Genomic DNA, 24,223 nt, shown 5'->3' with positions numbered 1-24,223 from the left:
TGTACTGTGGGTAAGTTTATTGCACAAAGAATCCTTAAGTATCCAGTAAAACTGCACCCAAAAAGAGACCAAGAATAGACATCTGGGCTGGAAACACGCAGACCCCAGGCTCTCAGTCTACAGTTTCTATGGAGGAAAGCTTCCCTTGACATCTAGACCTCTGCCTTTAGGGAAGCCTTGGGCCAGGAAGGTATGCCTCTCCCTCCTGGCAAGGTCAAGTTCCACATTTCTGAGCCAGGCCGGGAGAATCATTTGTGAATTTATGGTAGAGAAAATATTCTTTAAACAGAGTCTTCCCTGATTAATGAAACAAATTCGACTGCTTGAAACTGCTCTCCCTATTAGGTCCTTGGGAACAGAAAGAAGAGCCTCTCACTCTGCTTAACCTACCATGGCCCTGTTCCTTGCCAGAGAAAAGTTAAATGGGAGCAATTGCTCTCCCTTTTGAATGTCTCCTTAATATTGCCTGTCATTCATACAGGGCATTGCTTTCATGACATTCATTCTTTCTCCTCCTACTTAATTCTCATGTCTTTCCTCCGTCATTCATTTGTCCCATTTCATTTGGGACTCAATATGTGATACGGAATAACAGTGGTTAAAGTCAAAATGCCCACCTACAAAACCCTGTGTTTCCCCATAATAGCCATGCATTCTTCCTCAAATAACTGTGCTGTATGTCATTTTCTTGTGTAAATAAATGAGTGTATATACGTTTATCTTTATAAGTATATATACTTATTATACAAATATATACATAGAAGCACTCAGGATCATGCTAGGCTAAGCCTCACATAAGAATCAGCAAATATGATGTAGAGCCTACAGGGGGAAAGAAGAAGGAAATCTTCGTTTTGTCAACATTCCTCCTCCACAGAGGGCTTCTACTCTAGAAATACCACCCTTAATCACTCCCAAGCTAGTCTTCAATACTGAAGGATATTAGTTACTAATGATCACTCACATCCAATAACTGTATACCATTAAAGCTCACAAACACTTCATAATCAGAATATGTTTGAATCATTACAAAAGGCTTTTGAAAAAGGAGAGGGGATATTATTTCTATTTCACAGAAACTAAAGTCCTTGGGCTTTCTGTCATCCAGCCATGTAATCACTCAACCATCCATTCATTGTTTCTGCAGATTCTGTTAAGCATCTCCCTAAGGCTACTCCCAGGCCCCTCCATCCCATGTGTGTTTCCGCATGCTCCGGCCTAGTCAGTCAGAGCCCAGGACTTCTGATGACCACTAAACTCTAGTCCTATCCACCAGTCCCCAGCCCTTTAAGGGCTTTTATTCCACTCCTCACTTCTCCATTTTTCTTTTCTACCTCTTTCTTACTCAGACTGTCCTCACCCAACTATCACCTTCACCACATCTAAATTAAATGACTTACTAACTTAAATAAAAATTATGTATTTTATTATAGTCTACATACTTAATATTAACCATAAAGAATAAAATTAAAAAGATGAATAAATGAATGAATATACAAATACACAAAAAATGAAAAAGAAAGTTCAACATTTACCATTCACAGATAACTGCTATATCACTACAGTAGACAAGTATATACATAGAAATTCTAACAAAATTGTTATTGCAATACACATAAAATTTTAAAATATATTTTTAAACTTTAGTATTATCTTTCCACGTCAATACATATTAATCAACAAAATCCCTTTTAATTGACTGAGCAATATCACACAGTATTCTTTACTTAATTCTACCTGGTGTTGAACATTAGGTTGTTTCCTTTTATAGGAATGTTTCCCTATTATTAATAATTCTGAGATAAACAGCCTTATATTTACGTTTATGTTTATATTCTTAATTATGTACTTCAGAAATTCTAACTGGTGACCTTGCAGGTTCACTTTGGGCATGTTTGCTAGAACACTAGGATGAGAGTTCTTGCCACATGCCAGCACTGGTGAATGTCGTGTATAGCAAACAAAATAAAAAACAATAAAATATCCTTGTCAGTTACTTAGATTAGCTTTTAATTTATTACTAATAAGAATGTATAACAGATTTGCATTTAATTTATTACTAATAAGAATGAACATATTTTCATGATCTTATTGTTTATCATTTCTTAAGGTTTGTCCATTTTTTATAGCTTTTTTCTAATTGATTTATAAATCTCTTTTAACATGAAAGAGATCAGACACTTACTTTTCATGTATGTGGGTGATATTTTCTCTATTTTGAAAATGTTTTATTTTATATGTTTAGTTGCTAATTTTAAGAGACTTCAAATATTTATGCCTCAGTTTTAGTCATTTTGCATTCCAAGTTTTGTGAAAGACTTAATCATGTCTTTCCTAGGCCAAGATAATATTTTTATGTTTTCACTTTTTGAAATTTAACTTTTTAAGCCATATGCAATCGTATGTATATTATTTTATGTAAAAGGTTAAAAGTTAATTTTTTTTTCTGTTTCTTTAGCCAGTTCTCTCTGATCTATGGTTAATACATTGTTGCTGTGAAACATCACTCGTTCTTTGAACAGCAATGCATCTGGCCTACAGCAGCTCGGACTACCTTGTCTTCTTCCTCCTTCTTACTACTCTCTCATTCCTTCATCCTGTGCTCTTCCTTCGTGTAACTTCCTACCATTCTTAGCACCTGCCCTACTTGTTCAGGCCTTTATGCCTCTGCCTAGGAGTGACCTCTGCCCACTCCTGATTCTTATCCAACACTTTCTGCAGCAAAACCAGACAACTTTTAAGATCCAAGGAAGGTGGTTCCTCTACCATGTATCCTTTACTCCTCCAGATGTTAACCTTCTCCTCAGGGTTCTCACAACAACCTGTATTTCTGTCAGAGTCTTGTTCTGATGGGCAGTAATTGATAGTGGACTGCAAATGCTTCACTAGCTGTAGTCCTACAATATTCATCTCTGTAGCCTCAGTTCCTTTGGCATATGACAGGTAATAAAATAAAATCCCTTCACTGAACAAATTAACAATTGTCTGGCATCTTGACAACCCTATCTGACTCTATAGGTAGGCTTATAACAGGACATATCTTGGTTTTCTTCTCAGTACTCATTACCAGCTTCTCTAAAATTGCGCCAACTTCCAATAGGGGAATTCATTTTTGCCCTATACACCACTGTGCACTTGAGGTGAGACTGACTGGGAGCTCAGTCTCTGAGTGGCTTTGGATAACCAGCCTATTTCACTCTGGCCATAGTGATGACCTTAGAACTGAGCATGCCACTCAATCAGCATTTTTGACCCGAGAGAGTGATTTCTGAGTTTGCAAGGAGAGGATGATCTATTCCTCTAGAGAATGAAATCAGAAGCCCTTGCACTCCCTGACACAGACACACACACACACACACATACACACACACACACACACACACACACACACTGAATATGAGGGGAGAATGACATAAGCCTTGGAGGCTGTTGGTAGTCTTCATTAGACCTAGCAAATAGCTTCATAGAAAGTGTTGCCCATATGAACAAGCAGATCCAAGAAAAACCAGGTAGAACCCCAGTCTGTTTTATAACATTTAAATCCTGGGTCATATGGCACCTTAAGTGAGTAACTCCGGGCTATTTAGTTAAGTGCACCATTGGATTCCTCTTATCATTTAAGCCAGCTTGAGTTAAAATTTCTTTTAAATGTAATCACAAGAGTCATAATATATATGAGGCTATTGGATAGCTAAAATTACAATAAGAGATGAAGGAAACCTGGGGGCATTAAAACAAAAGATAGAACAGAGAAGTAGAAATGGTAAATTAATGTAGCAGAGACTAACAGAAACCATCACCAAATCATGGAAACTAACATTTCTAAACAGCCTTCCAGATACCAGATCACTGTCAGCAAAGCAATTTCCTATGTATTTTATTAGTTTCTTTGAAGTATATGAAGTTCCTTGCCTCATTTTTGGCACAGAGTAGCCCTCAAAAACCAATAATCTTCATAATCCCACTTTCACCAATCCTCCTTGGTCATAACAAATCAACAATTCATCTTAGGATAATAAAATAACCACTTGAAAGAATGAGTTACTGTCCTCAACTTTGGAGACTTCATGGAGTTTAAGAAGGTGTCAGATGGAGTCATTCCCTAGATGAATGCAAAAGGGAGACACCAAGTGACTGTTTTTGGAGGAATATGCATAGTCACTGCCCTGGGATACAAAGTGCTGTGCAGAAGGAAATATATCCAGATCTTGCTAACACTGATACCCACCATTACAAGACACTGGGGAGATAGTGATGGAAAGTCAGATATTGTACCTGCCCTTGTGGCTCTTATATTTCAGTGGAGAAACCAAACAATAAAACTAAATACAGTAATTTGGCGTTCAATAAACTGTGTGCTTAGAGAGGATTTGGTCAAGTAGTTATGGAAGGCCTATCAGCGCCAATGACTTGGCAGTTGAGACAGAAAGTGTGAGAAAGGGCTAGCCAGGCAGAGGTCTGGGGAAAGAAGACCCCAGGTGCTGTGACCCACACATATGAGTACTTCACCTGTGAAATAGAAGAGAAAGAAGCACAAAGTACCATAGGCATTTAAAGAGGGCACATATGGCAGTTTACAACTTGCAAGTGCCTGGGATGTGGTTATGGTCAGAGGCCTACAAAGTATCAAAGGTATGGACCCACAAGGACAAGGGTATGGTTGAGACTGACTAATGCCTTTAAACCAGGGCCAGCAGTGACCATAGAGAGGTTGAGGTCTCTGACACCGGCATGACCCAGGCCTGCAGATGCTAACATTCCTTTCCTATGTGATTCCCACAGAGCTGGGGCTTTTCATCAGGAGTGAACATTATTAGTAACCAAACTCAGGGAGGGAAGGAGATACATCTGCTGGGGTTGAGAAGAAAGAAGGAAAATGGGAGAAAAAGAAGTCTGGACAAATTGCAGTGCCAGAGACCCGAGGTCAAAGGGTGTGACCCTCAAGCTCAGTGGCATCAGGTTAGCCATGGGCTTTTGAATCTAAATCCTCATTATGTTTCTGAAAGGGGCGTGTCAAATAAATCGAGGCAGCTAGTTGGCTGTGGGGCCTCACCTGCCTCATTTAAGAAGTCCAAGTTGTATTTAAGGGTTGGCACTGTTCCCCAGAGAACTAAATATGTTTCAGTTCAGTCAATATTTCTCAAGAGGCAACTATGTTCCTGTCATTGAAGCAAACAAGGCCTCTCCACAAAGTGATCATATAATGCACCATCTAAATTGGAACTTTTGAAAATAAGTGGTGGGATAAATTCACAACCCAATAGGACACTGAGACAATTGGTACTAACTGAGTAAACTGGGAAGAATAGTGACGTTATTCATACCTTCCTGCTCTTAGGGAGACAGACATTGACTGATTTATTAAAGTGTGTTGGGTATTGAGGTGAGCAAATGGTAGACTTGAAGAGTTAAGAACATCCCAGGGCCTCAATACTGAGGGAACATGGCATTCTTGTTAGAGTGTAGGCCCAGATTTATATACTCCTGGATTCAAATTCTACCATCATTGTTCACTCTAAGTAGGTTAAGTCCCTTCTGTGAGCTTCAGTTTGTCCATGTGTATGGGAATGATAATAATGGGAATGATAATAATGATACCCACCTCATCAAATGTTGTAAGTTTGAATTGAAATAATGTTTTAAAGAAGTTAGCATGGTGCCCGGTGTATAATAAGCAGCAATAAATGACAGTTAAGAGTATTAATTCTCAGGAAGGGAGAGAGACCAATAAAAGTTATAGCAAGATTTTGTGGACCAGGCAATGTGGTTTATGTTTGTAATCTCAGTATTTTGGGTGGCCAAAGCAGGAAAATTACTTAAGGCCATGAGTTCAAGACCAGCCTGGTCAACATAGTGAGACCCAGTTTCTTCAAAAATTTAGAAAAAAGATTAGTAAATACATCTCTAATAAAACTATGTCATCCATCCTCTCTATGCTCCTCTCAGAACCTGGAATATAGTTTTTCTTTACAAGGAACACACACACACACACACACACACACACACACACACACACACACACACACACACTCCTGTCCCTAGAGCATATCTTCTCCTGTTTCCCAGAGGAGAAGATCCTGATCTATTTTCTCTACTAGAAGGCTGAGAGGAAAAAGCAAGGGGAAGGGGAGACCTGTGGTCATTGGCTCGACCACACATAAATTCCAACTCAGTCTTTCCAGGGAATTGCTCTGCATTTACTCACCACAAAGTGTCAGATGAGAACAACTAAGTAATTTGAAGGCCTGGGAGAAAAACACATATTCTAAGATGTTCCCAACATCAGTTTGGAATCACTGAGCATTGTTAATTTCAGCATACAGTAGACTGTGCCACCCTGAATTGGAGTTGGCAGTTCTAGAGAAGTCCTTAGTCTAATCCAGGGGCTGAGCCTGGACCCTAGGGTCGCATCCTAGTTCTGGCCTTACCTGGCATTCAGACTGTGCTTGTTGCCTTTGCAGTCTTTCCAAAATCTGTGTAACCAATTCCTGCACTGTTTACTATCTTCAATACTTAACATATTTCCTGTTTCAAGATGACGCCACAGATTGTAATCAATGTTACAGGAGAGATACCCAGAGAGTACTGTGAACATAGAAAAAGATACAATCTATTTTTGCCAAGTGCTGGAAGATCAGGGAGAGCTACAGAGTAAAGGGGCAATGTTCAAATAAGGCCTTGGAGAATGAGGATACATAGAAAGTTAAGGAAGAATGGAAAGAATGTAATGGAAAACACAAGAACAGTATGCACACAGGCAGGAAGACAAGGTGTGTCTGGCAGATAGACCATGTATACATGGGTAATGTCTGGAAAATGGCTCGGAAAAACAAGCTGCCTCAACTTGTTCTTTTACAAATTAGTCGTGTCTTTCTTGGTCACAGAGTATAGTATTCAGGCTGCAAAATGACCCCCCAATGATCTCTTCCTCTCAGTTTTCTTGTCTTTATGTAGTCCTCCTCTTGAATAGGGCTGACCTATGGTACCAATGGCATGTTGTCAAAATTAAGGTGTGACTTCAAAGACTAGTCCATAAACTATGTTTCACTCTACTCTCTCCTGGCTCCTAGCTGTGGGGAAGGCCAGCTGCCATTAGGACGCCCAAACAACCATATGGTGAAGCTCATGTGGTGAGGAGCCAAGACTTCCTGCCAGTAACCAGCACTAACTTGCCATATGGGTAAGTGAGACACCTTGGGAATGAATTTTGAAGATCAGGCACATCTTTATGTGAAGGTACACCTGGCCCATTGCTCATTTGCTACTTCAAGAGCCAAAACCACTGAGCTAAGCTGCTCCTGGATTCCTGGCTCATGGAAACTGTTATTACTTTAAACTCCAGGTCAGAATAGACCTATACTATGTCTCTTTTTGCCTGGAACTTCCACACAATGTGCTCTTCATCATGTACTGTGTAGTCACAATTAACAGAACCATTTTTCTGTGGCATATTAAAGGGAAATATATCATTAGACAACCTAGAAGCTAGATATTTGTCAACGCAGCTTTGCATTTTTTACTTTCTTCTCACACATACCTCATTCTCGCCTACACAGCCTACTTGTTTTGTAAGGCTGTACAATTTCATGTCCCTATAACTTGAGAGTTTTCCTATGATTTGTGGTAGCAATCCTGGCTCTAGTTTTGTATGATTTTATTGATTCAGCATGAATCCCAATCGTCCAGCATATTTTGTAAGGCTTAGTTTATATTTTCAAGGGTGAAGCTGATCGCGCCATTTGAGTCTGGTATCTGTTCAAGAGCTTTGCAGATTGAACCAAGAAGCAGTCACACAGTACAAACATGGCTTCCTTGGCCTGCTTCTTTAGGGTGGACTGGGAGAATCTTTCAAAACGACAGACTATAAATCTGGCAAGTACTTCAAACGTTTCTAGTGCATGTAACCCCAACTAAGAACTTGTCAAAAAACCTGCTGGTTGATCAGTGTCCTACACCCCCTCCATTTTAATTAACTCACTAGGGTGCTAAACTTTCTCAACTCAATAAGAAGAGACTTGAAACATCCTCCTTAGAAGGACAAAAGCCTGTTGGCAGCAAGGCATTAGGATTCATGGCTCAAGTCCCATATTTATACAAAAGCAATTCCAAACTCTCAGAAGAAATTATACATCATATTATATCATCAGAATTTAAGAAATATAAATCTCATCATTAATATGAAGGCATAAACAACTGATGCTAGTCTATACATTATATTAGGAATACTTTGAAAAACACCCAATTTTCCATACTTCACTCAAACTCATGACAACAGCTTTCACTATACATCAAGGATTTATGTAGTAAGTGTCTTAGTGGCAGCTAGAAAGTAAGGAGAGTTGTAAATAAAGAAAAAGCAGAAAGATGAAGAGAAATAGATGGAAGAAGAATAACTTTAAAGGGTGAAAGGTGAGGAGAAGTGAATCTGGGAACCCAGGAAAATACCCTTTCTCCCTTAGAATCTCTATAAAAGGAGATGGCTAAAAGTGTCTTCTATATTTACTCTTTATGCTTTTAATTCAGAATGGGTTAGTATTTATTCAGAAAATATTCACTGAGCATATGAAGGGAATAGATGGGGTCACTATCTCACCGGTGCAGGTGACACGTGAACCAACCATTTAAATAGGATCATTAGTATACAATGGGCGTTATACATAAAATTAAATGCATGTCCAGTAAGGTGAGGGGAGAGCCCCTGTCTCTGTTGTATTGGCCAATGGAAAGAACATTATCATGGGTTGAATTGCATTCCTCCCCCAAATTCAAATATTAAAGTCTTAACGCCCAGTACCTCAGAATGTGACCTTATTTAAAATAAGAGGGTCATTGCAGATATAATTAGTTAAGATGGGATCATTAGGGCCCTAATCCAATGTGACTGGTATCTTTATAAAAATGAAGAACTTTGGACACAGAGACATGCTCATAGGGAGAATGACGTAGGAAAATGAATCAGAAATAAGGGTGATGCTTGTATAAGCCAAAGAATCCCAAAGATCACCACGAAACCTCCAGAAACTAGGAGAGAGGTTTCGTCCAGATTTTTCTCAGTCTTCAAAAGGAACCAGCTGTATTGATAGACAACTCCATTTGGATTTCTAGAACTGTGAGAGAATAAATGTCTGTTGTTTAAACCACTTGATAGGTAGTACTTTGTCACGGCAGCCCTAGCACACTAATACAGCCATTTTTGGGTTCTAAAGATTAAGAGGAAGCGTGGTCCTTTAAGCTAAAAGCTCAGAATAGAGATTCAGTTGCCTAAGGAAAAGATGCCTCATGTAGTTAGAGTTTATATTAAAGAGTGATGCAAAGTGTGACTGTAGAGAAAGACCAGAGGAATTAGTTCAAAGACATGCGTTGTGACGTTGCACCATTGTATTATGAAAGCCGGTGAAGAGAGATTGATCGAGGCGTTGGAATCACATGAAGGCTGTCCTGTGATGTGTCCACAGTATTAACAGACATTCAACAGCTATTTGTTGAATGAATTGCCAAGAATTGACTGTTTCAGTGAAAAAAAAGCAAGACGTGGACTACCAGCATCAGATTCCACTGTGTGGCCTGTTGCATGTTCTGGTTGTTTTCTAGTCCCCAGATGAAGGAAATCCCTAAAGGCTAGACACTACAATTTTCCCTGGAATGAAAATGTCAGCCTAGAAAAGGAGAGCCAGTGTTCCTGTGCTTCTGTCCCCCGAGCTTCCCTCTCTTTCCATACAACTCACTCATCATGTGTAGCTTAGGAACTATGGGTTGCCAAATTTTTCTTTAACTGAGTTATGTATATTGGATAGGGAAAGTGTAAGATGAATCGAGAGCCAGGAGTAGAAATCAGAAGGTGGAGAGATAGCAACCAGCCATGGGAAATCTGACCTTGACTTGCCTCAACTCAGTACTGCTCTTTCTTAAAAGTCCTTGCTGTCTTCACAAGGACTTTGTGTGGGAGCCAGAGGGGGGCAGTCTTGTAGTAAAATGCCCAGAGGCTGCATCAACTTCTTTCCCTGACAACTTATATGGTAGCTAATTTATATGCTACCTTCTATTAGTTTTTTTGGGGGGTGGGAGGGGGGAGAATATAGCTAACAATAAGAAAGAGAATGCCATCTATTTCTTTAGATTAAACATGCCTGCTTCAGTGGTGAACAGTTGATCTCTAAGCTTGCTGTTTTCAGGCTATAAAAACTGTTTATTTCACTCTATAAAAGAACATTTGAACTTATATAGCTATTTAAGTTTAAATGTTTGGGGGGAAAGAAAAATGCAAGGGGAATTAGCAAAGCGAGACTGAAACCTGATCTCTCCAGGCTACAGGGTTTGCATAGAAACTTCCTTCTTTGGGAATCCCCCCTGCCTGCCCCCAGTGTACCCAAGCAGCCCAAGCCCACAGGAAATGTACTGAGCTGAGTATGATTTCAACATTAGCAGTCATTTCAGCAAGGCTTTCAGAGTCAATCATTTCTCGTGCGCTAGTGTGATCCGCATTCACTGGGGACCCATTGGCTTTTAAAAAGCTGCAGCTGCCCAAAGGAGGTGAAAGACATTAAGAAATCTGTGTGTTTTTTTTCTTAAAAACTGTGAGTTTGTGTGAGGGATCTGGGTAAAAAATGTGCTCCCTTCCTTGTGCGTGTTGGGTTGCTGATCTTCTGGCTCTGGAAATAGGATCCTGAGGTTTTTGACATCTGAGATGCTTTCTCCTGAGGAGTACTCAGACCCTGTCAGTCAGCCACCAGAACTCTGGCCTTGGCATCTTCCTGGAAGGGATAAAGGTTCCACACAGGCTGACTTTGCATCAGTTTGCCCCATGTAGACCCAGTTTATGCCTGTTGTGCTCTTGGGGTCCTTCCCATGGTACTCCCTTCACCCTCAGAATGTCCTGATTTGCATCACGTATTATGTGATCAATCTATTTCTGGAAATCTGTTCTTGCATTTTAGGAGAAATCTGTGCGTATTTGGGGAGCTATGAGGGCTTCAGGACATAGACACGTCTGAGAGATGAGTTTTCTTGGTTTGGGTTCCCACAGGAACAGACCTGAGTCAATTGGCTGCAAGGGATGTGTTTGGGAGGTGCAGAAAACACCTGCAGGAAAATAGGAAGGTGAGAAAAAGGAACAGAAGCCAAAATAGGTGCTTTAGCAAGCTCTGGACACCTGGAGCTTAAATCTACTGAGGATGCTCTGGCAGATGAGGAATGGCCCAGAATGACTTCACTTAGGAGATGAAGATAACCCAGGAGTGTTATTCCCATCACTTCCTGTGTGTCTGCTGGAGGGCAGAGCAACCTTCAGCTGCTATGTAGAAAAACTACAAACAATGAGTTGTAGACACTAATGCGTATTTTGAGCAAAATGAAGGGATAAAGCCCAAGAAATATGAGCAAGCACTGATACTATCTAACACAGGAGGGAAAGATGGAACAGAAAAAGAAAGCACAAATGTTACTGAGTACCCAAATGTTTCCTGATCCTACTAGGTTTAGCTTAATTGATACATAAGTTCCTTCAGTAGTCTCATCCTAAAAGATGATTTATTCTAAGCATAATTGTTTAACGTGTGTCTCCCCTGCCAAACTATGGACTCCCTGAGGTAGTACTGCACTGGTTTTCTTCTGTATGTTCTTTGTATAAATAAATATTTACTAAATGAGTAAATAAATGAAAGTGTTTTGTCAGTTGTTTTCATATACTCTATCACTCTGTGTTCTTCACTTTCTTTATAGGGTAGACATTATAATCTCCAACTTGCACAAGAAAACAATAAGAAACTTTCCCCAATATTACATGGCTAAAAAATGCAAATGCAGATCTGTCTTACGTTTAAACTTATCCTTTTCCAGTATAGTCTTCTAGTAAAGGGAAATATTGATAAATACAGATCTTCCCACTTTTGCAGGCCTCTCTGTATCTCAGCACATTGTGTAACTGAACCACAGATGCTACCTAATCCTAGTTCCTGTCACTTTACACTGTCTTGGTTCCTCTTTAATTTACTCTCCTATTTCAGGGTGTCAGACTCAAGCCTGCTCTAATTGTTTGAAGAGTTAACACGGAAATGTTTTGTTTATTTGAATCTTCAGGCAAGTGAGGAGAAACCAAAATTTTAGAACCAAGTGCCTGCCTTTCCCTAGAATGTCTCTGCTAATGAAGAAGTAGAGGCACTTAAGGATTTGTGATATAATTGATTTTTCTTTTCTTTCTTGTTCAAAGTCTGCTCAAGATTTAATGAAAAATATGAGTGAGGTGGAGTGTCCTGTGTTGTGCTGGTTAAAAACCAGATCTCTTAGAACTTTTATTTGTGGCATGTGCCAATTCCCCTGATGTAAATACTCCCACTGGTCACTTTTAGGCTATCAATGTTGAATGTAGATATTAAGAAGAGATACATAGTAACACATTGCATAGCATTTTCATCATATGGATACAATAGATGCAAATAACCTCACAAGCATGAATAATAAGAAAATAATTGGAAACAGTAAAATTTTAGTATGTATTTATTCCCTTTTAAAATGTGATTTATTAATTGAAAGTTTATTAATTTATTTTATTAACAATGTATGCTATAACTATGTATAACAACTAGCACTCAAAATTCCTGCGAGTTTAACAACCAGTTCTCATGAGCTGGTGCAATCTAACTCCAGCACACCAGTTTGTATTTGTTTTTATTTTTTTATTTTAAAGATGTGGGGTACAAATCAGAATTAGGTATACAAGTGGTCCTCATACAGGTAAAATTTGGGCCTCCCTTTGGTCCCCACTTTGCCTGGTTTGAAATCAGGTAGACTTATTGATGTTATGTGTGCCCCCTTCCTCCCCTGGCAGTGTCCTATTACTGCCAATCCTTTTCTTATTGCATTATGGTAAATGTTCAGGGTCTACTTATGAGTGAGAACACGTGGTACTCAGTTCCCTGTTTCTTTGATAGATCACTGAGTATTATAGACTCTAAATCCATCCAAGTTGCTGTGAAGTTCATAATTTTGTTCTTCTTTATGGCTGTGTGATATTCTATCTTGTATATCCATCACGTTTTTTTTATCCAGTCCAGTTTCGATGGGCAGCACAGTTGGTTCCATGTTTTTGCTATTGTGAATAGTGCTGCAATAAACGTATGTGTGCAGGTATCTTTTCTATAAAATGATATACATTTTTCCAGATATATTCCCAGAAGGGGGATTGCTGGGTTGTCTGGAAGGTCAATTTCTAGTTCTTTTAGGTAGCACCACACTGTTTTCCATAGAGGATGAAATAGTTTGTATTTCCACCAACAGTGCAGAAGTGTCCCCTTTTCTCTGCATCCTTGTCACTATCTGTTGTTTTTTGTTTTATTAATGATGGCCATTATTACTGGAGTTAGGTGGCATCTCAATGTGGTTTTGATTTGCATTTCTCTGATGATAAATGAGGCTGAGCAGTTTTTCCATGTATTTGTTGGCTGCTTGTATGTCATCTTTTGAGAAGTATCTATTCAAATCTTTTGACCACTTTTTTAATGGGGCTGTTTGCTTTTTTCCTTTTGGTACATTTGAGTTCCTTGTAGATCCTGGATTAGGCCTTTGTCAGATATGCAGTTGGAAAATATTTTTTCCATTCTATGGTCTTTCTCCCCATTCTCTTGATGGTTTCTTTTGCTTTGCAGAAGCTTTTCAACTTGATGAAGTCCCACTTGTCAATCTTATATATGGCATGGGCTTTTGGGATTTTGATCAGGAATTGTTGCCTATTGTGATTTCCATAAAGGTGTCTTCTGCGTTTTCTAAGATTCTTAACATTTGACGTCTTACATTTAGGTCTTTGATCCATCTAGAGTTGATATTTGTGTATGTCAGCAAGTTTTCCCACACTATTTGGTGAATAGGTTCTCTTATCTCCAGTGGTTGTTACTGGAGGCTTTGTTGAAGATGAGTTGGTTGAGAAATTGAGGTTTTGCTTCTGGAATTTCTATCCTGTTCCATTGGTCTATATGTCTGTTCTTGCACCAATACCAGGTATTTTTTGACTATTGTCACCTGAAATTAAGTTTAAAGTCTGGAATTGTGAGACCTCCCACTCTTTTTTGTTGTTGCTATTTTGCTTTGTTTTGTTTGCTAAGGCTTGTTTTAGTTATCCATGGTCATTTATATTTCCATATGAATTTCTGTATTATTGTTTCCAGTCTGAGAAGAATGATGTTGGTAATTTAGTGGGTATAGCATTAAATCTGAAGGTTGCCTTTGGTAGGACGGACATCTTAACAATGTCAATTTTTCCAATCCATGGGCATGGATATTTTTCCATTCATTTGTATCATCTTTGACTTATTTGAACAGTGTTTTGCTGTAAAGGTCTTCCACTTCTCTGGTTAGGAAGATGCCGAGGAATTTCATTTTTTTATGGCTATTGTAAATGGGATTGTGCTTTTTATTTGATTCTCTGCCCATTTGTTGTTGGTGTATAATAATGTGAATTTGCACATTTATTTTGAGGCTACCAAAGTTCTTTACTAGTGCAAGGAGGTTTTTGACAGATTCTCTTGTGTTTTTGAGGTATAGGATTAAATCATCAGCTGAGATGGATAATTTGTCTTCTTTTCCTATATTAATACACTTGATTTCTTTCTCTTGTCTGATTGCTCTAGTTAAGACTTCCAGCACTATGTTGAACAGGAGAAGTGAGAGTTGGTAGTCTTGTCTTGTTCTGGTTATCAGGGGGAGTGCCTCCAATTTCTGTCCATTTAGCAATAGGTTGACTGTTAGCTTATCATAGATGACTCTTACTATTTTGAAGTATGTTTTCTCTTTGTCTAGGTGTTCAAGGGTTTTTATCAAGAAGGAATGCTTGATTTTATCAAAAGCTTTTTCCACATCTAATCATACAATCATGTGGTTCTTGTTTTTACATCTGTTGATGCATTTAATTACATTTATGGTTGCATATGTTAACCAACCCTGCATCTCAGGTATGAAGTCTACTTGGTCATGATGGGTGATTTTTGAGATGTGTTGTTGGATTCGACTTGCTAGAATCTTGCTGAGTATTGTTGCATCTATATTCATCAGGGATATTGGCCTGTAGTTCTCTTTCTTAGTTGGATCTTTATCCAGTTTGGGTATCACTGTGATGTTAGCTTCATAAAATGATTTTGGGAGCATTCTGTCTTTCTCAATTGTCTAGAATACTCTTTGTAGAATTGATATTGGTACGTATGTTTTGTAGAATTCCACTGGAAATTTATCTGGTCCAGGGCTTTTTTTTTGTTGTTGGTAGTTTTCTGATGACAGAGTCAATTTCATGGATTGATGTTGGTCTAATTAAGATCTCAGTTTCTTTTTGTTTCAAGCTTGGGAGATTTTGTGATATCAGAAAGTTCTGCATTTCATTTAGGTTATTGAGTTTGTTTCCACACAGGTGTGCATAGTAACCTCTGATAATCTTTTGCATTTCTTCAAGGTCAGTTGTGACTTGATTATTTGTGTTTCTTATTGTGTTTATTTGGGCTTATTCTCTTTTTCTTGGTCATTCTGGTTGGGGGCCCATCAATCTTGTTTATCCTTTCAAATAACCGGCTTTTTTTGCTTTTTCCCCCTGTGGTATTTTTGTCTTCTATGTCCTGTATTTGGGCTTTTACTTTGGTGATCTGGATTCTTGTGTTGAAGATAGGGTTTTAGTGGTCTTGCCTTTCCAACTCCCTTAGGTGACTTGTTAGGTTTTTAACTTGTTCTCTTTCTATTTTCTTGATGTGTGTTCATAGAGATATAAATTTCTCTCTCAATACTGCTTTCATGGCATCCCAGAGGTTTTGGTAAGATGTTTCTTCATTTTCATTTGTTTCCAGGAAACTTTTAATTTCTGTTTTGATGTCTGTGTTGACTCAGGAGTTCTTCAGCATCATGCTGTTTAGTGTCCATGTCTTTGTGGGGTTGGGGGGAATTTTGTTGGTGGTGATATTTATGTTTATTCCATCATGGTCTGAGAAGGTCCATGGCAGTATTTCAATCTTGTGAAATTTGTTTATGCTTGATTTATGACTAGCATTTGGTCAGTCTTGGAGTATGTTGCATGTGGTGATATATAGAATGTATATTCTGTGGTTATGGGGTGGAGTGTTCTGAAGGTATCTACTAAGTTCATTTGGTCAAGTGTCAAGTGGAGGTTCCAGATCTTCTTGTTTATTTCTTGCCTCGTTGATCTCTCTAGAGTTGTTAGTAGTGTATTTAAGTCTCCAGCTATAATAGTATTAGAGTGAATTTTTTTTTAAATTTTACTTAGTAGCTGCTTTATAAAAATTGTTGGGTGCATATATTAGTTAGGATGAATATTTCTTATTGATGGATCAAACCTTTTATCATTATGTAGTGTCATTCATTATCTTTTAAAGTTTTTGATAGCTTAAACGTTGTTTTGTGATATTAAGATCGTGACTCCTGCCTTCCTTTGTGATACGTTCACTTAGAAATTTGTTTTCCATCCTCTAACTTTGAGTCTGTGGGTGTCCTTTGTGGTTAGATGAGTTTCCTGGAGACAGCAAATTACTGGGTCATGTGTTTTTATCCAGTTTGCCATTCTATGTATTTTCAGTGATGTATTTAGATCATTCACATTCAGGCTGATCTTCAAAATGTGAGAGTTTGTCCTTGTCATAATATTCCTATAAGGCTGTTTTGTTTTTGCTTATCATTTGTAGTCACACACCTGTGTTTTCACTTTTGCAGGTATGCTGTGTGTTCTGCTGCTTCTGTGTTTATTTGTAATCTTGTGAAATATCTGATCTTTCTTTCTTTCTTTTTTCTTCTGTGCACAGCACCCTTTAAAGCATCTCCTGTAGTGCTGGTCTTGAAGCAGCATATTCTCTTAGAGATTGGATGTCTGGGAAGGAATTTAGCTCTCTCTCACTGATGAAGATTAGCCTGACTGGTTAGGAAATTCTTGCTTGAAATTCTTTACCTTTGAGAACATCGAAGATTGGGATCCAATTTCTTCTGACCTGTAGTGTTTCTGCTGATAAGTCTGCAGCAATTCTGATTGGTCTCCCACAGTAGGTAGTCTGACCTTTTTCCATTGCTGCCTTTAGGAATTTTTCTTTATACCTACTTTATGTAGGTGAATTACTATGTGTCTAGGGGTTGGTCTTCTTATAAGATATCTTGCTGGGGTTCTCTGAATCTCATGTGCTTGTATAGTCATCTCTTTGGATAGATGAGAAAGCTTTCTTGAATGACCTCATGGAATGTTTGTTTCAGGGTATTTTCTGTTTCTCTTTCTATTTCAGGTATTCAGATCAGATGTAGGTTTGATTTGTTGATAACATAGTATATTTCTTGGAGAGTTTCTTCTTTATTCTTTTTTTCTATATTTTTAATAGATTGGGTTAATTCCCTATTTTGGTCTTGAGTTCTGAGATTCTTTCTTTAGCTTGGTCAATTCTGCTTCCCATGCTTGTCAGTTTATTATTCATATCTTGGATGGAATTCTTTATTTTTGTTAATTTTAAGTATGCTTTCTTGAGTCTGTCCAGCTATGTTGTAATTTCATTTAGTTTCTAGCCTTTGCATTTCTTGATTTTTATTCATTCTCTCCAGTGATTCTCTGATCTCCATAAGTGCCTTCTGGGTACTCTTGTTCTGAGATGGCCATTATTTCTGCCCCCAGTATTTGTTCTTTCTAGCACTGACTCTTTGCTGAGGCTCTGGTTACCTCAGTTCTTCATTGGTTTTTCTTCATTTGTAGCAGTTCTCCCATCCTTCTCTTTAATTCCGTTGCTTAGTGGAAAATGGAGAAGCAGTCACTTCTGATATTTGTTCTGCCTTTTGTTCTTCCTTTAGCCAGTGCTCTAGTCTTGTTCAATTATGAAGTAGGGCTAGGGTAGAGTATTGTGTTGTCTCTTTACAATTTTGAGCACTTACTAGGGAATGAGGGGAGCTGGAAGGATTCAGAACCTATTGGATAGTCGTAATATTTGCCATATGGTGAATGGACCAGCTGGGATTCACTCTCCATTTCTGCACAATATGACCTTACAGTGGGTATGCTTGCATAGCCCCTGAGTCCAAGACAGTGTATAAGAGGGAAAAGAGAGAGGAGACAGCGAAAGAACAAAGAAAGAGAAATAGAAGAAGGGAAAAAAAAGAGAAAACCAATGAACCAACAAAGCAACCAAATAAGATAATCAAACCAGGCCAGGCTCGGTGGCTCAGCCTGTAATCCCGTGCTTTGGGAGGCTGAGGTGAGTGGATTGCCTGAGCCCACGGTTTCGAGATCTGCCTGGGAAACTTGGCGAGACCTCATTTCTACAAAAAATCAAAAAATTAGCTGAGCGTGGTAGCGTGTGCCTGTAGTTCCAGCTTCTTGGAAGGCTGAAGTGGAAAGGTTGCCAGAGTCCAGCAGGTCGAGGCTGTGGTGGCCGGGAGCAGCCCCTGCACTCCAGTCTGGGCAACAGAGTGAGATTCCAACTCTAAAAAAAAAAGAAAAAGATAATCAAACCAATACTGTCACCAGCCTCCTTCTCAGTCAGTTCCACTGTCTGTCTATCACCCACTAGCTGGCTCAGGGTACAGCGTGGATCATCTGAGGTTCTGCATCTGCTGTTACCCACCAGGGCTTGTACAACGGGGTCAATGTTCTCTGAAGTTACCAAAAGCACCTCCAACACAACACAGAGATCAGTGCCTGATCTCAAGATGCAGTTCTCTGTTCCATAGAGGCTGCTCTGGAGGACTTCTCTGCCAAGGCATTAGACAGTCTGCTCAGTTTCTCTGCTGGGAGCTTTTGCTCCCTTCCTAGCAGTTACTAGTCTCTGGATCTCGGAACTTGGTGGCAAGACTCTGGAACCCCATTCAGGCTTGGGTGGGCTCTCCCCACTGCTTGGAGCCTGCCTCAGCCTACCTCCTTGCGTTCCCACTGTGCACCCTCACTGCTAGCATTCAGCTCACTCCAGCAGATTTTCCCAAGGAAAATCTGCCGCTAGGTCTCCTGCTCCGATTTTATGCATCTGTGTTTAACACAGGGTGGGGTGGAGCATCTGCCTCTCCGATATTGTGTACTTGGATTATCCTCTCTGGGTAAACAATGGTTGATTCCAGAGAGGTGCGAAGATCACCCCTTGGTCTCAGGATGCAGGCTACTCAGGATACAGGCAGCTTAGAAATGGGCAAGATAAAGCAAGTCTCTGCCCAGTTCTGGGACAGAGAAAATGTCGTAGTCTGTGTTTTTTTCCTCCAGTGGAGCTCAGTTCCAGATTTCCTCACAGCACTTTCCCCACAGTCCCTGCTGTCAGTGCCTGGCCTGTCAACACACCATTTTGGAGACTCTCTCTTAAGTTCTTAATTTTTGGGACTCTACTCAAATCTTTGTCCTGAATTCAAGAGAAAAGTCTTCAGGTGAAATTGGCAAATGGACTGTGGGTTGAGGTTCCAGATCAACAGTTATAGAGTGAACCAGCTATCTTCTTGATGCTATGAAGGTTTGAGATCCTTACTGTGTGAGCTATTCTGTTTGCTACAACATTATATATGTGTATATATACCGGGGGGTGCAAAAACTGTATACACATTTTAAGAGATGCTATCTATGAATTACTTTTAGTTCACCATAATCCAAAGTGTCTGGATACTGAAGATAACCACTTTGAGCACCTCTTGTAATTGCAGAGTCAAATATGACTTACATTCATCATTCACTTAATTTTGTTATTGGTATATATGGCTACTCCTAGGTGGGCATATTCCATGGTTCTCACTGGACCAGTCCCAGCTCTTTTTCCTTCACTTCCTCTGTAGCTGCTCCTTGAGTGCCTTACCAACTCTGAAGCCACACCTTTGTAAACAGTCTCTTCATTAAAATCATTACAGCTATACTAAAGTTCTTTACAGTGTTCCTAATGTGATACTTGCACCCTATATGACATACCAAGTGTGTGTTTCTAGTAACTGCTTTGGTCTTTAGAAAACTTAATAGCCTGTTTGTTCATATGAGGAGGAGCCCATCCTATATTTGTTCTCATCATGCTTACCCCATCACATCCATATCATTATCTCTGGCAGTCACAATCACCTTTTCCAATATTGGACTTTCTTTACTCCCATATGCAACTTCATTCACCCAGGTGATCACATCATCATCTCACCTTGGTTGGTTGGGTGAGCATGGCTTATGCTTTATTCTGAGAGCCAGGCATCAGCTCTAACATCAGGCACAGCCTATCTTGTGGACCTTGTAATGAAACCAGTCACCTCCTAGGGCTCTTTCATAGCTCCTGTCTTGTTCATCCAGCAGAAAAGTACTGTGGGCTGCATTTTTACATTGCTCTTACACACACCTTCTTGTGGTCTGACATCCTTCCTGGCTTGATCTTCCAGCCCATGCATAAATTCAATTGTCAAAACTCCTGGAAACCAATATAATAGGTCATTTAAATAATGTTAATTGAGTGTAACTGGTACATGGTACACACTCATTTTATATTAACACTGTGCTAAGCAGTTCATACATATGATCTCTTTTACCATGGTAACAAGCGAACAATATTGGCACCACCATTATCCAATCTCTCCCACCTCTTACCTATTAATTGTGCAGGTCATTTGTCTGTTTGCACTCAGATATATTCCATCCTTTTCTTCCCACCTTGTCTGCATTACAGGAAACCAGGAAACTGCATTTCCAGCCTTCCTTGACTGCTATTTTCTTGTTCATATGAGGAGGAATACATCCTATATTTTATTCTCATCATGCTCATCCCATCACATCCATATCATTATCTCTGGCAGAGACAATCACCTTTTCCAATACTGGGCTTTCTTTACTCCCATATGCAACTTCACCCACCCAGGTGATTAGATCATCATCTCACCTTGGCTGGTTGGGTGAGCTTGGTTGGTGCTTTGTTCTGAGAGCCAGGCATCAGCTCTAACATCAGACTCATACTCCATGAGTCTCCAAAGGAGTGATAATAACCACTTAGAGCAAAGAAAAAAATTCACCAACCTGGGTTGGAGCTCACTGAACTTTTGCCTGCACCACCACAGTCCATGACAGCTCTGGACACGATGAAGAAGACAGGTAATGGGAATTCAGGAGTCTGGGCTCCTTCTGTGAACTTGGATATGGCCAGTGGAAGGACTTGGCAAGAGATAGAAGGGCAGGAAAATGCTGTCGTTTTCTCCCTCTTCTTACCTGGAGTAGCATCTCTGGCAGCAACTGTGATTCTTTTGTGGCTTTCAGTCTCACTGTACAGCTTGTCCCTTGATGAGACAGTGGGTTTGCCACAGTCCTCACTTCCACAGGGGGTCCTGGGCTCCAGCAAGCAAAACTGTTTCCTTCCTTTGTCCCTCCCTAGATGAGGTAGTCATTTTCTATGGTTGCTAATCTTTGAATCGCTTACTCTCCTCCTTGTTGTTTCAGCTCTTCTTGTACTTTTAAACTAACTCCCTACATTGAATTCTCTCTGTTGAAGTATTTGAGATGCATTTTGCTTTCCTGGCTGCATATGACTGATAAGCTTCTGTATTCCGTGTGCTCTATACACACACTTCTATGACTTTGTCTGCATGTGTGTGTGTTTGTGTTTAAGTCATTTAAAGCATCCTCTACTATAACTATTTGTCCCCTTTATAGCATTAACTAGCAATAGCTAGCTATAGCATGTTATATTAATAATAATTTATTCTCTTTTGTCTGTTTATTGTCTGCCTTCCCTAAATGGCTGTAAGTTCTTTGAAGTCAGGCATATTACACATCTTGCTCATTGCTGTATTTGCAAAACTTCAGTAGATGATTGGCTTCTGGGCATTCATATTGAACAAATGAATACAAATTTAACAAATTCTGGCAGCTAGAGTGAATTTCTCCTATAGTGCAAACCAAAATAGAGTTTCTTCAACACCCAGAGAGGAACAAATCCAGCAGCATACCCCATGAGTCTCCAAAGGAGTGATAATAACCACTTAGAGCAAAGAAGAAGAAAAAAATCTACCAACCTGGGTTGGAACTCACTGAACTTTTGCCTGTACCACCACAGTCCCTGACAGCTCTGGATACAATGAGGAAGACAGGTAATGGGAATTCAGGAGTCTGGGCTCCTTTTGTGAACTTGGAGGACTCCCTGAGCCTTGTGGAAAACAGCCTGACCCACAACCATGCTCTACCATGGAGTCATGCAGAAAAAAAAGTCTTGAGCAACACCAGCTGCCATTTCCAAGGAAGTCAATCCTTGCAGGGTAGAGCAGTTGATTTCCAGCCAGCTTGGGAGAGGACAAACTCCAAGGGCAAACTCCACAGCTGCAGACAGTTCCTGACTGGGTGGATTGCCTGAGAACACCTGAGGCCCTGAGGATAGCTGCACCTTGACATTCAGATAGCAGATTGACTGAGGTAAAGGCAGAAACCAGGTGGGATGTGTTCAAATAGCAGCCTCTAGCTCCCCTTTTGAATTCTTCTAGATTTTTCCTGCACAACAGTATTAACCCGGTGGCCTGAAACTCCCTCCTAATCCCAACTGGGACTGCTAAGAGTGCATAATTGTTAGGTGTTTCAGCTCCTTTCCCCTGCTCTACTGAAGAAGTCTAGAAACAAATAGAAAACTTAGAAAATCCCCAGAGCCCCACCCTCAGCCTAGATTGGCTGGGCACTTCCTTGAAGCAACACACACCAAGGAGAAATTCTATAGCCACCATTATTTCACTTCTTGGCCAGTACTTGGCCAATTCTTGGCCAGAGGTCAAGACTACAGCCAATCATATTAATACAATACCTCAGCTTTGAGGAAGGCCTGACTCCAAATACCAGTTAACAATACTTTTCAAGCCACTCTGACCACTCAGGACACTATGAGTCAATGCAGGTACACAGCACAGTGCTGCCACAACTGGCAATTGAGAAACTCACTACACCAAGGTTATATATAACCAAGGGAACCCTTCACTACCTCTAGCTCCCTGCCAATCTCAAATAAGAAGAAATCATCTACCCAAATGAGAAGAAACCAGAACAGTGATTCTGATAATATGAAAAACAAAAACAGAAACACAAAAAACCGAAGTTCTCCAGTACCTTAAAGACTACACCATCTCTTTAGCAAAGAACTTAACCAAAATGAAATTTTTGAAAAACCAGACATAGAATTCAAAAGGTTGATGATAGAATTAGTCAATAAACTTCAGGAGAAAATTAAAAACCAACATAAAAAATTTTTAAAAAAACTATTCATGACATTAATGAAAAAATTTCCAAGGATATAGACATTTTTTAAAAAAGCTGAAATTCTGGAGATGAAAAAAGCATTTAGGGAAGTACAAAATGCAGTGTAAAGTTTTAATAGTAGATTAGAAGAAACAGAAGAAATGATCTCAGAACTTGAAGACAATGCTTTTGAATTTATCTAATCAGACAACAGTAAATAAAAAGGTTCAAGAGAATGGAACAACTCTCAAAATATGGTTTTATGTAAAATGTCCAAACTTAAGAACCATAAATATTTCTAAGGAAGAAGAGAAAGCAACAGGTTTGGAAAACCTATTTGGGAGCATAATGGAGGAAAATTTTCCTGGCCTAGTCATAAATCTAGACATCCAGATAAAAGAAGTCCTAAGAACCCTCAGAAGATTCATTGCAAAAAGGTCATCTCCATGACATATAATCATGTGACTATGCAAAATTAACGTGAAAGAAAGAATTTTAAGAGAAGTGAGACAAACGCATCAAATAACTTCAAATGCAAACCAATCAGAATAACAGTGGACTTCTCAGAAGAAATCCTAAAAGACAGAAAAGATTGGGGCCCCATCTTCAATCTCCTCAAACAGAATAACTGTCAGTCAAGGATTTTGTGTCCTACAAAACTATGTTTCATAAATGAAGAAAAAATGAAGTCCTTTGCAGACAAGCAAATGTTGATGAGTAGAAAAATTCTGGAAATCATAAAGTTCATAGACTTTATGGAACAAGAACACAATAAAGAAAAGAAATAAACAGGGCAACCAGATAACAGCCAGCATGATGATTAGAATAGTACCTAACATATCATTATTAACTCTGATTGTAAATGGTCTCAATGCCCTATTAAAACGATATAGATAGGCAGAATGGATAAAAAACATTACCCAAATATGTGCTACCTTCAAGAGACCCACTTAACTCACAATGACTCCTGCAGACTCAAGGTAAAAGAGTGGAGAAAAAATTTCACGCAAATGGAAATGAAAAAATGAGCAGGAGCAGCCATTCTCATATCAGATAAAGCAGACTTTA

The sequence above is a fragment of the Carlito syrichta genome, unplaced genomic scaffold (genome assembly GCF_000164805.1).
Source record: "Carlito syrichta isolate Samal-C Ts95f unplaced genomic scaffold, Tarsius_syrichta-2.0.1 Scaffold68293, whole genome shotgun sequence".
In the NCBI taxonomy this organism is placed as follows: Eukaryota; Metazoa; Chordata; class Mammalia; order Primates; family Tarsiidae; genus Carlito; species Carlito syrichta.
This window is presented reverse-complemented; position numbering follows the sequence as displayed.